At 42.3% G+C, this 17,242-nt stretch overlaps 1 protein-coding gene and 1 long non-coding RNA gene across 9 annotated transcripts in view; one reads left to right on the top strand and one right to left on the bottom strand.

Annotated features, from left to right (window-relative positions):
* NSD2 (nuclear receptor binding SET domain protein 2) overlaps positions 1 to 17,242 on the bottom strand; it is a 98,650-nt gene that overhangs the window by 70,829 nt on the left and 10,579 nt on the right. For 4 of the 8 annotated variants that reach the window (XM_050973910.1, XM_050973908.1, XM_050973909.1 and 1 more), the window contains exon 4: positions 16,388 to 16,469. The exons of 2 other annotated variants lie outside the window; for them this stretch is intronic. The gene's annotated coding sequence lies outside the window, so the exon portion shown is untranslated. Of the gene's footprint in view, positions 1 to 2,652; positions 2,782 to 16,387; positions 16,470 to 17,242 lie in introns of those variants that run through there. 2 more of the 8 variants (XM_030238827.2, XM_050973907.1) reach the window with 2 other exon arrangements.
* LOC127059553 (uncharacterized) lies at positions 3,337 to 17,235 on the top strand. The gene is made up of 3 exons (XR_007777496.1): positions 3,337 to 3,478; positions 3,595 to 14,967; positions 16,590 to 17,235. It is a non-coding gene; the product is annotated as an uncharacterized LOC127059553 (long non-coding RNA).

Here is a 17,242-nt window from a genome sequence, read left to right on the forward strand (position 1 = left end):
GAAAAACAATCTCCTCTTGCCATTCCTTTGCTACTTTATTAGTGCAGTGTTTTGGACACAAGCTCGCATTTATATGTATATTCACCACCAAAATACTAGAAAGCCACCCATCAACAGTCATTTTTTGCTTCCAATCTAAACCCAAGCAGGGTCGGCTTTGCTGTAATATCCAGTCTATTGCACACAAGCAGTAATTTACATGCAATAATCTCACCTGCAAAACTACCACTGGCTTCAGAAAAGGCACGTAGCCCCACACACAGAATTTTTTTTATTCTTACCAGCCATTTGTTGGATTCATATTGAACTAAAAATAATATATTTTATTTTTATTTTCCATCTTCTAAAGTACTTTAAATCTAGACCCTTAAAGTATAATGACCTAGTTTCTTCTGACATTTTAAAATAATATTTGATAAAGTAGTAGGTTTTACTGTACTTTTAATACCTGGATTTTTCCAAGCATGTATGAGGGATACCTTCACACTGTATCCAGTAATATGTATAGCATTTATATTCACTTACTGAAAAAACCTGTCAGATTTTCTGATGGTAGCATACTAGACAAAAATCCCTGTATGATTTAATGTGTGGGATATAGTTACTGAAGCAACCAAAAATTGCATATACTTTAAGTACTGAGCCCTAAGTAGCCCTGCAAAACAATGGTTTAATTCCATTATTTCATCCAACAGTCAAATAATCCACAGTCAAATTCACCACACTGTAAAACTGAGGAGTTTATTAACAGTGATATGCTGCATTTCCCAAGCAAAATTTCCACAGCAAACAAGCAAAAATTAGCTTCAGCAATAAGTTTGCAGATATTCTACTAACATACAAATATTTCATCATGAAGAACCAATTTATTCTTGCAGCTGAAGCCACACTTTCCATGTGTAAGGAATGTTAGTAACCTTCTCTATATATATATGTATATATATGTCTGCTTAAGTCACTAGCAAGGACTCTTAGCAAAATCTATTACAAACTTCACTTCCACCCCAGTGTTTACCTTCCTTGGATGTATGAAAAGGCTAAAAGCCAAACATATCTTCCTTTTTCTTTTTATTTTTTTTAAAGCAGACCTATTTAGCTTACTCAGTGTGTAGTGCACTAGCTCCAAAATTTAACAATCATTATAAACCAATTTCAATGTAAATGCCAATAAGAAAATACTCATGCACACGAAATATATGGGCAATGACTGATACCAGCCTCTTGCTTGCCTTATGCCTGTTAGCAAGAAGCCCATTTTCTCTGAAATCTGTTTAAATATGGTGTTTACCGTCTCTGTACTTCTACTAGTGTTTACTCCTCCTTTCAGCCGACATATTTAAAAAAAAAAAAAACCAAAACCAAAAAGCAAGTATAAATACATTCAAGAAGTATGGCAAATTCCCTTCTCCACCCCCAGAGCGGTAAAGCCACAGCAGATGAGCTGTAACTATGGCCTTGGGAATACAAGTTCCCCAGGCTCTTTTACCACACAAATATCAATTCAAGTTACAAGAGCCCTGTCCTCTTATACTTAATGAATATCGAGCCAACGATCCCGCACGCCTTCGCAGGAATGTTTGCTTTCCATTTTCCTAACAAGGCTCTCCTCCCATACCGGTCCAGGATGGACTGCAGAAGGGTGTAAGTAGAAGGATCATCACACCAGTGTTTAGTGGAGGAATAAATCAAACATGGCTTCCCCCTCCATACATTTCCAGAGTTACATTCACTCCTGCTGCCGTACAACCTCAGTCCTACCCGGCGGGAAGGGGCAGGAGCAGCCTCCACCTCCCCACACCCTCACCGCCACGGGGGGGACATTTGCAGCCTCACTACCTCTTAAGGGGGTGGTTTAAATCCTGGGGAGGGTTTTTTCCCCCCTTCCCATCGGTCGTGTCCCCCCGCTCTGGTTTTCTTTCTGATTTGCACTGATTGATCCCCCGTTCCCCGGGGAAGGAGGTGGGACGGGTGGGCACCTCTCCTTTACCCCTTTATGCTGCCCCCGACCTCCCGCAGCGCCGAAGAGGAGGAGGAGGCGGTCGGGGGGAAAGGATGAAGCTGCAACAGCCGGGACTCCGGCTCGGCATCGCTCCTTTCCGCTCCTCCGCCACCCAAGAGTCAGGCCCAGCCAGCGGCACAAATCCTGCGGCAGCCTCCGGGGGGGGGGGGGGGGGGGTGACGAGGGGCTGGCGGGGGGACCCGCGGCCCCGCAGCGAGGGCCAGGTAGCGGGGGGAGGAGGGGGGAGCGAACAAAAAAGCCCTCCTCTGGGGAAGGGGGAAACGGGAGCTGTGGGCTGCCCGAGCAGATGGAGACGGTAAGTTTGAGGGGAGCGAAGCCTCGGGAGGGGGAGTCCCCGGGAGAAGCGCCGGGGCGGGAGGGGGGGCGCGGATGCCCCGCCACGGAACCCCCTGTCCCCCACGCCGCCTCCGCTGCATTTTTGCCGGGTAGGGCTCGCAGTCCCGGCCCGGGAGAGAGGCTCCCAGTGCCCGCGGCGAGGCGCGCGGCCGGGCGGCAGCATCCCCGCGGGCGGGCGAGCCTCGCCGCCGCCGCTCCCGCCGCTCCCGCCTCCCGCCCGGGGCCTGCGGGAGCGTGCCCCGGGTGCCTCCTCCCTTCCCGCGGGGGAGAGCCAGCCGCGCTGCCGGCCTACCGACCTGTGCCCTAGCGCATCCTTCTCCCCGGAGAGCCGGGCGAGGCGGCGGCGGTATCTCGGTGCCGGGGAGCGGCGGGAGCCGAGGCGACACAGCGGCGGCAGCAGCTCCGGCGGGTCCTGCGCGGCGGCCCCGCCCCCTCCTCCGGCCAGAACCAGCGCGAAAAATCGGCGGCGCTGATTGGCCGCCGCCGCCGCGCGGCCCCCGGAGCGGCCGTTTCAAATCCCCCCGCGCGGAGCCGCCCGCACGCGCGGCCGCCGGGAGCGGCGCCCGCCCGGGAGCGGGGCCGGGAGCGGGGCCGCCCGGCAGAGAGGGGAGGCCCGGCCGGCTGCCAGGGGAGGGAAGGCCACGGGGCGAGGTGGGGTCAGGCCCGCTGGGGGGAGCCTGGCTCGCCGCCCCCAGGTGGGCGAGAGCGCGTCCAGAGCCCGCCCACCCCGGTGGGAAACGCTTTTTAAAACCATCTTTTTGTTCTTGTTATTATTTATCTTCCCTGGGGTACGGGGATGTGGCCGTGAGCCGTCCCCAGGTGCGCAAGAACGCGTTAAACCCACCACTCCCGCCCCCCCCCACACTCCCCTTCCCGAAAGTGAAGGTGAAAAACGTTTAATTTTAAATATCTTTATAGTATTATTTCTCTCTTCCTGGACGGCTGAAAAGTGCTCTCCTCACCGCTGGCCTCAGCCACCGTACACGTGCGCTTTCTGAAAATCCTGATTTAAGCCAAATGTTTTGACTTTCCGTACAACTGCACACAATTTGGAGGCTGTCGAATGGTTGTAAGAGTCGAAGTGTGCCTGGCTGCGAATTATCCGGGCTGTCTCTTCTGGAAGTATGGCCTGGGTTACTTTTTTTTTTTTTTTTAAGCTTGCATCAAAATAAGTACATGTGCTTGTAATTTGCCAATTGAAAACACAGCTTTTTTTTTTTCTTCTTTTTTTTTTTTAGGTCAAATCGTTAAATAGCCGTCATGTTACAATAGGAACAAATATTCTCATGAACCGTTGCACCAGATAATGTAAAGCAGGTAATGGCCAGGTTTTTCAAGCTTTCAATGGTTTAATAAAGGATTTATGGAGCACTGAAAAGCTGTGTTTGTGTACAAGGCAGAGAATGGAGTTCCTCGGTGCTATGGATACTGTATTAACCTGGTAGCTAACGACCTGTTGCAACTCCTGCCAAAGGTAAACAGATGATAATTGAGGGAGGGGAACACACCAGCATCATACTTCATGGATAATGGTGAAATTAGGCCATCTGTTACAGAAAGGCTCAAACCGTTTCTTTTTTTACGTGACCCTTAATTTACTTTCATATGTTAAAGTTGGTTGATGTTTTTAGGTGAGCATTTAATGGTGGCTGCATGGCAGTTAGCAGTTGAACAGTGCAAATTTAGTGCTAAGTACTTAGTAATGAAAATCTTAATCATTAGCTGATTAAAACTTTAAGCTGAAGGTAGCTGGAGGAGATCTGCCTACAGTGATAAAGGTACCTTAACTTGTTTTACAGCCTTTCTGTGAAAAAGAAAATACATTATCTTTAAGGTGTTAGACAAACAAGATTTAGTTTCCGAATGTGGAATGTCGGTGTTTACAGCACTAAAGAGAAAGATAAAGTGCCATTAAATTTTAAAATAGCTAATTTGGATTAAGAGTCGTGACAATTTTATCCACCTTCCTTTCTACAGTTCAGTTAAATGCAGTCACAGAAAAACTGAAGATCCTTTCTAATTAAAACAGAGACACCAGTATCAATACAAATAAATAGAAGTGCGAGTATGTGACTCTTGTTGTTTATTAAGGGAATATAGGAGCTTGATTTTCTTCATAGTTGAACAATAAATCTAACATACTAAAAGCACAAAGCATGCCATGTATTCTAGGGGTGTTTTCTGTTCCCCCCTCTAAAACCCCCCTATTTCCATAAAAACCAAGGCTATCAATAATTTCTGTGATACAAATACTTTGTCTATGTTCTCTTGGGAATAAAGTTTTTGTACAGGCCCAATGATATAAATTCATCTTTATGTATGACTTACAAAAGAGAAACAAGTTTTCATTTTGTACCTATGACTAATGCATAATATCCTACAGATAACACTTCCTATGTTTGCCTTCTGTGTCAGTCCTTTAAGGTGTAGGTGGAAGGATTTTGTTATCATGCTCAAGGTGACAAATCTTCCTTAGTCCTTACAAATACTGTAGATCACTGGCCTTGTTTGTGATACCAAGATTTGCCACCGTGTAATTACCTTCTGATAAACCCACCATGCAGATTTCCAAGAAAGCTTATGCTGGAGTTAACACCTTTAAGTGGCATACTACAAGTTTATGTTGCAGATAGGCACTGGTGCAAACTTGTCCAATGTCTTGACCCTTCAAATAAAAAATGTGCTTGCAGGTTTTTTAATTTTCAAAACAAACGGTTGTTTCCTTGAGCTCTTATTGTGGTAACAAAGATATCTCATTTTTTCCACTGCAGTACACAAAGAGGCTGGTCCTTTGCAAAGGGGTGTAGTTGTATGACATTTCTGAAAACTGAGTTCAAAAAAGCTTTAACTTCTCAAGGTATAAATGTATATGCAGCACAGAATAAGCTTGTGCTGATAAATCACAGGCATGCTGCATTACACTTGAGTGATAGCTTTGAAGGAGTTGAAGGAAACATCCTCTTGGAGATTTTATTCTTTCATTATATTTCCTTGTGATTTTAAATTAGCCAGTATCTTTTAGCAGTTTTGGTTTCAATGGCCTATCCAAGAAATATCAAAGATGCACAAGTAGAGCAAATAAAAGTATTCATTTATTAGTGACTCCTGTTTCATTTGGTGTCTAAAGTTTTATTGCTTCTTACTTTCAACTTTTATTGATATATTGTGTTAAACAGTATCACAATTAATATTAAAATAATATCCCTCTTTCAACTCAAAGGCATTTAAATAAATGTAGTGGTAGCATGCTGTCCTAGAAATATTTAAATATTTTGGAGATTATCAATTAGTTACTAGGCCAAAAGAGAATTTGTAATTCAAGCACTTTTTCAAGATCACTTATTCAGCAGTAACTGAATTGAGTGCCCCTGGCTTTAGGCATGTGCTGGAGTTCTGAAGGTCAAGGTAGTTTTGTTTTGTTGCCGCAGCAGAGACAGTGAGTGCTGGACAAGCCAAGGCCTTGAGCTGCAGTTGCTGGAGTTCCACTGTGAGAGACAGAGGCCAGGAACAGGCAGTGTGTGTGGCATTACTCAGTGCAGCAGTGCAGAGCTCCTTTCCTGGAGAGCTGGGTCAGTGCTGCTGACAAGGGGATGGGGCACATTCTGGGGTATTTGTTGCCATTAGACACGATGGGGACTGGCAGTCCCTGTGCTGAAGCTTTGCCATTGCCCTGGCAAAGGCAAATAGCAGCTCCTGAGCACATTTAATCTCATAGATCTCTGTGGCAAGAGCCTTCTGTGTTCCTCTCCTATATGGATGCTAAGGGTTGATTGCTTTCTAAATTCCTTTCTTGTACCCATTTTTATTTTTGTTCTAGGATTTTATATAACAACCTCTCTAGTGCATATTTTCCAGCAAGCAGATTATCTTGGTGGCAATGTTAACTCACAGTAGTGCTAAAGTGAAGCTACATGAGTGTAGTCCGTGTGTTAATCAGATATTCCCAAATTAGCAGAGCAGCACAGCATGTTTGCAGTGTTTATTGTACTAAGGTGTTGAATAAGTACTGTAACAGGCCATATAGAATCTACAGATGTAGTTTTTTCTTGTTTCACAGACTTTTCCATGTATTAGGGGTGAACACTGAAGACATTAACAGTTCAAACCATGAATACTCTGGTGAAGTTAATGCTGCCCATTGTCCTGTTTTGATGTAGCACTGATGCAGAGATAGCTACTCAGTGTTATCCCTACTATCACCATGACACTTTCATTCTGGCAACTGGCAGCCCATCATCTTTAGCCAGCAGTCCATGTTTTTCTTTGGATTAACAGAGAGTAATTGTTGTTTTCAACCTATCCTTAGCTATGTTAATTATAACTAGACATGGACACTGATCTTCAGCATGTCAGTCCATACCATCACAATTGTTAAGAAAAATCTTTATCATTATTTATTGTGTATGTGTTTATGTCTTTGACCATGTAGCATATTGCATGCTGTTTCATATGGACAAGCTGCTGATCTAGAATTAAGAAACAATCAAATATGAAACTAAAAATCAGCGTTTCAAAATATTTTATATAAATTGTAGCACATTCATCATGAAATGATAGTAGTAAATGTGTTTTAGAGAACTTGAACATATATTTGCTAATTAATTTGAATGAAAATTCATTGAAAATGGTTACTTGAAAAATTTGATGTGTCTTAGTATCACTTTTAAATTATCTTGAAAAGGTACAGGCTGTTAAGACTTTGTGTAAGCCCATATAAAAATGAAGTAATGGCATTTTTTAATAGAAAATTGATTCCTAGAGAAAAAGAAAATAATCTACTTTGAGAATTTGAAATAGAATTAGTCTCTGTCCAAATGAGGGACGTCTTCAGTGCAGCTACAGTTTATGGCTTAAATACTGATGAGAGTAAAATATGATTACCTGATGGAAAAACAGTTAAATGCAAATCTTCTCTAACTTTTTCTACGAGTTACAGCAGCCTGTTTACCAGGTATGCTTTCAGACTGGAGGAGAATGGAGTAAATGTCACTTTTGTTGCAAATACTTAATTTGTGTTTGCATCATTTGTGTTGAGCAGACAGAAGGGAAGTGTAATTGAGGGAGCAAAAGGAAGAGGAAAGTTGAACACATGAGGGAGTGAGATACATCGTCAGGGCAAGACAGAGGCCACGAGAAAGGAAAATTGAGGAGCATGTCCCTGCTGTTTTCTAGTGTTGGGATGATAAAAACCAGCTGTATACCAGTTCTCAGCAGCTAGCGTGCTTCAGCTTGGTATAAGTAACTTCAGTGAATCAATAAATTTATCTATAGAAGTTATATGTCTCTAATTATCTTCCCCATCAGCATGGCTTAATTTAAACATTGCTGACATTCAGCATAAAATAAATCTAATCTATGTAGAAACACACAGCTTGAGGATTCAAAACATATTAACTCTGCTATCTGTTGATAGCATAGTATTACTGTGTTTTAAAACATAAACTTAATCTCACTTAGAAGTATAAATTTCAAAATACATTTATAATCAGAATTAATGTTTAGCATAACAGAGCAAAAATATAGTTTTTTGCAATATGTTTGGCACGTGTTTCTAGATCTTACAGAGTTAAGCTTTAGCCTTAACAAGCCAAGTCTTAGCGTTTGAGGAGCTTAATGTAGGTTTGAATGTTAAATTCTTCTGCATTTCAAATTGCTGATTTATGTTTAATCTTCATGTAATCACTGGTCAGCAATAGTCACAATGCAGTAAGTTATATAGCAATGGAAACCTTGAAGAGTGTTTTTTTTTTCATTTTGGCAGAGAAGTGACTATTGATATTTCTACTCTCTCCTGGGGCTGAAGAATAAAGTTTGTTAAGGCTTGAAAAGGCCAGATAGATAATGCTACTACTGTTTTCAGCAGATGCTAATGCAGTGTTTTATTTTGCATATGTATTAATCTTTGCTGCCTCAGTACAGAGTGATGAGGGTAACTATGTCGGTCCTAAAGGGTAATTTCATTCTTTTTTAAGGCATGCCATTATTCTGTTAACAGTAATTGCTCTTTTTTGAATGATTAATTTGATCACGTGAACTGTTTCTAATTACATTGGTGACTGGCAATTTCCTGTACTGAGAAATTGTAGTTGTGGTCATATTCTATTTACTCTGTGTATAAGCCTGGAGAAAAATGCCCACTGACAGGCATTTTCAGAAATTGCCACTAATTTCAAGAACTGTTTGGAGATTTTATATAAGATGCTTAGCACTTGTTTTACATTGGCGTTGAGTATGTGCAAACGTACTTGACAAATGAGGGCCGAAACAACTGGATGTGAGACCAGGATGAGCAGGTTTGCAAATGCAGGCCTATGTGCTAAATTATCACCTGTGCTGTCACTGCTGTGAGAACTGAAAGGAGTGGGATGTGTTTCTTGCACATTTTACAATGTTCTTACACTCGAGCTGGATGTGCTCTCTGCTGTAAGCTCTTTTTGCTCGCTTCAGTTACTGTTAATGAGCCAGAGTGTGCAGTGCCAGGCAGTGCAGCACTGAAAGGCTACTGCCTGGTGAGCCAGCCCTGGCAGGGAGCAGGGGCTGCTGGGCTGCCTGCAGGAGTCACACTGCATCCAGTGACAGCAGCTGGACCCTGCACACAGCACTGACAGCAGGAGTCACACTGCATCCAGTGACAGCAGCTGGACCCTGCACACAGCACTGACAGCAGGAGTCACACTGCATCCAGTGACAGCAGCTGGACCCTGCACACAGCACTGACAGCAGGAGTCACACTGCATCCAGTGACAGCAGCTGGACCCTGCACACAGCACTGACAGCAGGAGTCACACTGCATCCAGTGACAGCAGCTGGACCCTGCACACAGCACTGACTGCAGGAGTCACACTGCATGCAGTGACAGCAGCTGGACCCTGCACACAGCACTGACAGCAGGAGTCACACTGCATCCAGTGACAGCAGCTGGACCCTGCACACAGCACTGACCCTGCCGAGGCACTTCTGGCTCTAGTGCCAAATCTGCATCCAGTTTACAAATAGCAGATAAACATTGGGCTGGCTCAGCTGCATTTACAGCAGCTGAATTAAACTGTGATTCAACTAAAGAATGTATCCAGCAGAGAAGAAAGGTGCTGGGCTTGGCCAGGGTGTGGGACACTGCCTGCATGAAGATTCACCACTCTCTGTTGTCTCATGCTGAAGCTGGGCATGGTTGTAGTACCACTGTGCTAAGAATAGCATCATTCCCATGGACACAAACCACTGGGAGTTGAACACTCCCCCTTTTGCAATTGCTACAGCGACTGGGCATGCAGTGCTTGCTGAAGGGCTGATGTTACATGCTTCTGCTGGGTCTGAGCTGGTTCTTCAAAGTTGTTTGCACTGGTTCCAGAGCATGTGATAGGCACTTAAATGGCATTCAGATCAAAGGGTCTGTGATTCAAAGCCCCGACTTCTGTCTCACCCCAAAAGTACCCCCAGAAGAGGTACTTTTACCTCTTAATAAAAGTAAACCACTGATAACATCACCAAGAGCTGCAGTACCAGGATCCTGAAATTGAGCATTCTCTCTGGTAATCTGACATTCAAAGCCTTCAAAGGAATGCATTCAAGGCCTTCAAAGTGCAACCAAGTGCTTTGCCACAGCATACTATCTTAAATGTATGTTCTACGTGCGTTCCTTACTTCACCTACACTTGAAAAACTGTTACATTTGACTTGTATTGGAATGACTCTGGCAAAGAGCTTTACTTATCAATAAGTATTCTGCAGCTAATCATGTATGCTCTAATACAGCTGGAATGCCCAGTGCCTGTGGAGACTCTGGTCCAGCACATTGTAGACCTGCAGGAACAAAGAGCTGCAAGCCTTTTTTATGTGCTCCCTGATCTGCCTGTAACCCGTCCCGAAGAATTTTTACAGGCAGGCAGCCTGTAGGCCTGATATGGATATGCCCCTCCGAGTAAATTAAAGAACTTCATCAGATATCCACTGGTCACTAGAGTAGGACCTGTGATCCCTGCCCAGGACACACCTGCCTCTCCAGCTGCATATTGTCCTTTCTGATTACCTTTGCCACCTCTAAGGCTGGGGCATGTATCTGTTTGTGAATCAGCTCAGGCATTCCTGCAGTTGTCAGCCAGGTGTGCAAAGGAAAACCAGCTCCCTTCATGAGTGGATCATGAGTTCTGCTTAAGTGTTTTGAGCCAGAGAGCTTCTGGTGGCCAGCTATGATCCATTGTCTGCCTTCATCTGCCTGGTGCCATCCTAATGAATGATGAGGTGTGTGCTCAGAATTTACCACTTTGCTGACTGTATGAACAGCAAACAGAAAACTGCAGGATGCTTTGGAGATGCTTTTTACAATTCAATATAAACATAGTGAGTAGGCCTCTTGAGAAGTCTGTGGATATGACCACACTTGGATAGTTGCTGGGCCTAGCTGATTCAGGAAAGAACATAAAGAAAGAAGTCATTGATTCAATGGGAAACATTTATCCATGAGTTGTGTTTGAACAGCTTAAGTCTCAGAATGGAATTCCACTTTGATAATTGTCAGTATTCATAAAAAACCTACTTTGGCATCTGAGAATTACTTTCTAGGTTGGTTTAAATAACCAGTTACCATATTTGTTCATTTTCTTTCCATGGCATTATAGGGAAATTAATTGTATGTTAAGTCTTGAATAATTTAAAAGATTTAATTTATGGCCCAGCTATACCTGCCCTTTAAAAAGTCCAAAGGGCAGAGACTTACAAGCATTACTTGTTCATATGGAACCAGCAGAGGAGGCCTCAGCATGTGGGTATCCTGTAAGCAATATTGAAATATAAATGTTAAATAATGATACCTTCTGAAGGTAAGAGCCATGGTTTTTGCAAACCTTTTGCACACTCATGTGTGTATGCCAGGCAGACAAGCACTCTGGAGTTTGAAAGATGACCCCCTTTTGAACTATAAGCATCCCATCTCAGTGTGCTCAGTATGATTCCTAGGGAGAAAATCTTGTTGCAAGCACTCTGGATTTATGTAGGCCCTGTGGAGTTCACTGGTGGGTTTATTTGGCAGGTGGGCCTTATTAACCTGCCAGCAAGGGACTGTTTGACCTGCTAAGGTTTGCAGAGCTTGTAAATAAAGATTCCGTCAGGGAAGAGAGATTCTCTTGTGCTTCAGACTATTTATATCTCCTCTAACTGTGGCTGTTAAAGCTTATAAAGAAACAGAAGGTCTGGGATGTGAGACAGAAAACCCTGAGGGAATTTTATGTGTTGTATTTGGATTGCTGTGTTAATATCCTAAAATAAACACAGCATGCCAGAAAATGGGGAATATTTTTATTGTAATTATTATTAACTCAAAGACATAAATTATTAGTTATTGAATGGAGCATGGCTGAGCTTGGCTGTAGGGGACAATAAAATATCCTCTTAATTTAACACTAGCAGCTATTGGCAATCAATGGGAACCAGACATTTAATCAGCTTCACTTCCCTCTTTTTTGCTATATATTTTTTTGCATTGTTTTCATGTTTAATAATTACTAGTATTTATGTTTTTTACAGCTCAGGTTAGTAATGAATACAATAAGTTTATAATAAACTGTAATCATAATAAAACTATGATAGACTCTCCATTAATAGAATAATTTTAATTGGACAAAATATTATATTGAAAGGTATGTTGTATTACAGATTGAAAAAAAATCCCTTTAAGAAGTCTTTTTGTCTGTCTAGGGCAGGTCTGATTATAAGGCCCTTTCTAACTTTGCAATATGTAATTTTTAACAGGTGTATCTTTTTCCGTGAAAGGACTATGTTATTTTATTTATAATCCTTAAAATGTAAGAAAATGTTTTTCTTTTCCTCAAAAGCTACCAGTTTGGACTAGCTGAACAATCTTTTTGGGAAAGGTTTCCTTCTGTTTCAGCAGACCTACTCAGACACCCAAATGCTACTGCAGATCAAATGACAGCGAGTTCAGCATCTGCCAGAGTTAAACTTTTGAGTCTGTATTCCTTGTTCATTCATTTAAAAGGCAATTTTGGAATATTTCTGCCTTCTGTCCTGAACGGACTTGACAAATGTTTTTTGACCTTAGGTTGGACTGATCTGGTACTTAGGCATTTTGTTTTAAAATACTTTATATTGCTACCGGTTTATAGAGAATCTGTTGAATTTACAATTGCAAACATACTGTGTGCAAAAGTATTTCACTCCAGAGCTGCTGCAGGGGCTAAGGAGAGCTCACTAGTGAGGAAAGACAAGTAGGGTATTACTGGTGATGCACACTGGGTGGAGAATGGCTTCCAAATTTTTCTAGTCACCAAAACTTTACAAGTGGAAACTGCTTGGGAGAAACAAGACAAGCCCTTTCTTCTTTTGTTCCACCTCCTTTCCAGTGGGCATCTACTTTGTGAGCTGGATGTCCTGGCTCCCAGCCCTGCTGTGATGTGGGACTGGCAAACTGCTGTGCACCTGTTCCAGGGGGATTAGCCACTGGTGACAGCCCATACCCAGAATTTCCTCCACAGATGGCATTACCCTTCAACAAGTGAGTCAGAACCATTTGACTTGGAGCTTTTTATAGTTGTTGTTGAGGGTAATGATAATCATCCTAATAAAGTAGTTCTTAACCTCTCATACTGAATAGTTTGCCATTGGTTGAAGAAGATACCAAGCTGACCTTCACTCCCATCCCTATCAGCTTTACCAGCACTGGCAAAACACTGTTAAGCTTTTACAATCATCTGTTGTTACAGTGGGAAGTGAGTGTTGTCTGGTGGATGAGATACCAGGCTGAGGGCAGAATTGACTCCCTTTATTAATTCACCATTGGGAAATCTAAGACTATATTACTTCCTCTGGTATTTTGATTTTCCTAATGATAAACACATTCATTTGAGAATTCAATAAACAGCTCACACTGAAAATCAAGTATGCCAGGATTGGTTTGCAGAACTGGGCTTTATGTTAAATTTTCTAGTCCAAAGAATCAAATATTATCTGTATTGTATTCCTACATGTTGACATGCTAATTGATTACAGAAATAATATTCATGGTGTTTTTTCTCTTTTGTCTGCCACTTATAAGGCTTTATGTCATTCTAGCAGAACAGAGTTTTTGATATAAATACTTTATTGTCTTACTTTGAAAATTGTCCATATATAGTTCAGGGAATAAATGTCCTAAATATTATTCCACCCAAGTCTCCCTTTTTTCTTTTTATTATTTTCTCTTTTTTATCTCCTCCCTTTCCCTTTTTTACCCCCCCCTCCCTTTCTGCAAGTACATAAAAAGAATGAGGCACTTCCTGCTATCCCTAAGCACAAATTCAGTTCCTGGTATAGCAACTCTAACGTATTCAGGAAGGAAGAAATAATCTTTCTGAGACTGTAGTGCTTTTACAGTGGCTGCAGTAGCTGTAGCTCAGATTGTAGCTCCATACTGGAGGAATGGTGTAATGTTTGATCTTTGGTAGTAATAAGGAACAGGCCCATTCACAGGTGAGAATAATATGCACTGTGCAGTACAGTGAAGCAGACAAATGTTCCTGCATAGAGGAGACTACCATCTGGTAGAATAAAGTCATTCATACTAGCCACAAAATTCACTGAAAAACAATATTTTTCTTCTAAAATAAACCCCTCAATTTCCCGGCTAGGACAAAGTAAGACTGATTAGGTACCACTTGTAAAAGGAGAATTTTATGAAAGAAGAGGATGTAAGTGCTCTAGAGGAGAAGGATTTGCAGAAGAAGCATGATAAGATAAAGATATGTGTAAAATAGGACTGGGAAATGGCTAAGTGGGAACTGTGAGCTGAGTGTGTGGGAGGAAAGGAGGCAAGCATTTATTTCACCAAACATTAAGAACAGAAAAAAGGCAGAGGGCAGATTTCTTTTTGTTAGTCTACTTTAAATTGACCTGTTGATTTCATTTCCTGCAGGGCATTAAGACTGTGTTCAGTGGGCTTTTAATGTACATTTATCAACCAGCTTGTGAATACTTTCTATCTGCTCTTTCTTCTAACTACTCACTTTAACTCATCGAAAAAAATCCAAGTGACAACCAGCCTGATTCACCTTTCAATTTAAGAAGAGTCTACTTGATTTAGATCCAACTGCTTTGCTTTAAAGATATCAGCTGTTAATTTTAAGGGGCACACTGTAGGGCTGCTCTAGCTTTCACCTGTGAGCAGTCAGGTCCAACATGCCCTCACACCCTTACAAGCCTTCTCCTGCCTCCCATGGCAGCAGATGTGAGGACAGAACAGCACGGAGTGGGTTACACTGTTGGTGTGGGAGGGAAACAGCTGCCTGGTAAAGCAGCTTTTTGTGGAGTATATCAAGTTCTGGCCCTGTTTTGCCATAAATTAACTGGTTTAATAAACATTCCCTGCAGCCTTTAGTAAACAGACTGTTTCATGCTTGAACTTACTAACATGCTCTTATCTTTGCTATAAAATGTATATAATCATGAGAGATTTCCGAATGACAGAGTGGATTTGTGAAAACATCCGCATAATGTTTTTCCACTTGCTTTCAGCTCCGTTCATGGATTTGCTGGCTGAGACAATGTTTGGAGTAAAGTCACATGATCAATCTGCATTTTCTTGCAGTCTTCCTGAGCTTTTGCACCATTCTTTTTCATGCCAGGTATTCTGTTATCTATAGATCCAGGCTCCTTTTTTTAAGGGTAATAAATCAAAATTATACAGTGTTTAGGATTTCAGTCAGAGAGATTATGTCAGAATTAGAACATTCCTGAGTGAAGGTAATATAAATCAATCCTTCAGTTATTCCATTTTCAGTTTCATTGTAATGAACAGTCCTCTGCTTGCAGTGAGAAGGCTTATGGTGCTAGAATACTGATAAGATGATACTGCATTGAGAGTACATTTTCGACTATTGGATGAAATCTGCAATGCGATACATGACACATATGCAAGGGTCTGAATTGAAAAGCCTTGAAATTGTCAAATTATAGCAGTCTAGGGATGAGACTGGTTTGCAAAATCATTCCATCTTTATAGCAAAAAAAATTAATGTGCAAAGTAATAACAGAGGACTTGTAGTAGAAATGTAAAAGCAAAACACACCACTCTTTCAAGCTATCATGTTAAACACGTTAATGGTATATTGTTGTGCATGCTTAACACAGGGGTGTGATTTTTACCTGGGTGGTAATGCACAATAACTAACATCACTTTTCCTACTTAAAATACTTGACAAGTGATGTTGCTTGTAATAACATAATATAGCTAAGCAGCCATTTTAATTGCTTGCAAAATTGTAATACTGAGAGGGAACTTAGCATTGGGATCAGACTGATAGGATTTGGTGTATGCTGCCAATTACTCAGGTTATTGTCTAAATTCCTTGATCAAACATACACCCTATATGCACTTCCTAATGTATATATTGAACAGAACAGTAAAAAGCAAATACTACTCTTTGAACATGCTCCCACTCACTTTACCCTGGGGAAATTGCTAAAACATGCATATCTCTATTTATTTACTATACACAGCTCTCCACTGTCATGCCAATATTCCAGGGCCTGTAATTTCCAGTCTATTCGCTCCCTTTCCTTTGTCTAGCTCTGCACTCCCACCAGCTTCCCCCTGGGTTAGACATACTTGGTTACCACTCAGCCCTGATTTCCCTGTGGCTTCCTGCAGTTCCTGTGCACCCCTGCCCTGTGCAGAAGCGCAGCTGGAGGCCACAGGGAGGAGGAGGAGCTCTCCAGGGTTCTGTTCAACCTGAGGTGCAAGGATCTGGGGAGAAGTTCCTCAAACCTGGCCTTCAATCCAGCAGCTTGAGTCAGCTTGTAGAAACCCCCAACAGTATCACACTGGTAAAAGTTCTACATTGTAAGGTTAAAAATGAAAAAGGGAATTCTGACAACTCCTTATTTACCTGCCTGCATTGTTATGTTCTGAGTGCCCTGAGTGTGGAGCTTGCAGTCCTCCTCCAGTTGGTGTTTCTGAAGGGATGGTAGACCAATGGAGGTGGGAACGATGGCTGTGGAGGAGGTGACAGACTTTCAGAAGCAATGATGAAACTGTGAACTCACCAGAAGGGGGCCTGCAGCTGATGGATTCAGTTTCTGAGGATCCATTCAGGATCATCCATCATGCTGGGAACTGCAGGTAGCCCTGAAGAAATGTGAAACAGCTTTTAACCACAGTTTTTAAGAGGAATTTTTAAGGAGGTGTCTTCAACGTTATCTTTCTGTTTTTACTGGAAATCTAACAGCATTACCTTTTCATTGGCAGCTTCAGAGGGGACATTTGAAAGAGTTGGCCTCTCAGTGCTACCTGATGGATTGACCTGGACTTGGGCTACACAGGGAAAATATTTGCACAGTTTTCACCTTGCACTGAGCCTGCTGTTCCTGGTTGGAGGAACTGAGGGATGACAAGCTTAGGACAAAGCACAAGGACCACAAAGGCCAGTGATGATAACCGTGTGAAAAACAGAGGTGCCAGAAGAAATAGGGAAGAGATAAAGCGGAAAATAAGAAGTGCACTGGGATATTATGCAGCTCTTCAGGAAACAGACGTTAAGCACCTCATTAGGGAGGAACAAATCTCTCCATAATACCAGACTCGATCAAAACCAGCCTGAAGTGAGCATAGCCTGTGTGTGCATCTCTGCAGTGCAGAGGCTTGAAGGCAGGTTTGCCACCAGCACATGAGCTGGGACACAGCAATGCACAAGTAACCTTGGTGACAGAGGCAGGACTGAAACAGTGAATTCACAGCTCCCAGCTCTGTGCTCAGACCCCCAGACTCTGTTCTCTGTGTGTTTATCAGCAGCAATGAAAGAGAAGTCACTGCTGCAGGCAGCAATGCTCTATGCTTACCCTATTCCTCATGCTCCTTCTTAAGCACTCATTTCTGACTATGACCAGAGATTGGATAAAGGG

The sequence above is a fragment of the Serinus canaria genome, chromosome 4 (assembly GCF_022539315.1).
Source record: "Serinus canaria isolate serCan28SL12 chromosome 4, serCan2020, whole genome shotgun sequence".
Taxonomy (NCBI): domain Eukaryota; kingdom Metazoa; phylum Chordata; class Aves; order Passeriformes; family Fringillidae; genus Serinus; species Serinus canaria.